This window comes from Triticum dicoccoides, chromosome 6B (assembly GCF_002162155.2).
Source record: "Triticum dicoccoides isolate Atlit2015 ecotype Zavitan chromosome 6B, WEW_v2.0, whole genome shotgun sequence".
In the NCBI taxonomy this organism is placed as follows: domain Eukaryota; kingdom Viridiplantae; phylum Streptophyta; class Magnoliopsida; order Poales; family Poaceae; genus Triticum; species Triticum dicoccoides.
The window spans coordinates 189,858,797-189,859,614 of record NC_041391.1 but is presented as its reverse complement, the minus strand read 5'-3'; positions in this window follow the sequence as shown (position 1 = coordinate 189,859,614).

The window sequence follows — 818 nt, the reverse complement described above, 5'->3', positions numbered from 1 at the left end:
AGTGATAGCTTCTCTCGGAGTGGTTGTCGGAGTCCGAACTGGATACCCACTCACCAACATGATCTGGATGTCTTTGTCTTGTGTAGCTCTTTGATGACTTTTCCTTCCTTTCCGAAACCTTGCTTCTGCGAGAGGATCTTCATTCATAACGATCATCTCTACTCCTTTCTCTTGGTGGTGATGCTTATCTTTTGCCTCTCCTTTTAGGTGAGTATTCTCTTCTTTTGTAGGGAGCCATACACTCACTTGAGTAGTGTCTGGGTCTTCCACAATTGCAGCAATTGCGATCATGACTAGAAGATCTTTTGTCATTGTAGGACCTTGACTTGGAACTTCTTTCTTTCCTTCTACTCTTGTAGAACTTGTTGAAGTTCTTCACCATTAGGCTCAATTCTTCATTAAAGAATTGTTTCTCATTTGATGATGTAGGAGCATCACATGAAGCTTTCTAAGAACGACTAGACTTGTTTTGAAGCTCTTATTTATCCTTGAGTGACATCTCGAGCAATAATTCCACCAAGGACTTCCGTGGCTTGAGATCTTTGTAATTGGGCATCATTTGGATCAATGTGCACACGATATCATATTTTCCATCCAAGGCTCTTAGGATCTTCTTGATGATGAATTTGTCGGTCATCTCTTCACTTCCTAAGCCGACAATCACATTTGTGACGAGAGCAAGCTGAGAGTACATTTCAGCGAAACCTTCACCATCCTTCATTTTGAACTTGTCAAGTTGACTCTGAAGCACATCCAATTTGGATTCTTTGAAGGAGTAGGTACCTTCGTGCATATCAATCAAAGTGTCCCAAATTTCC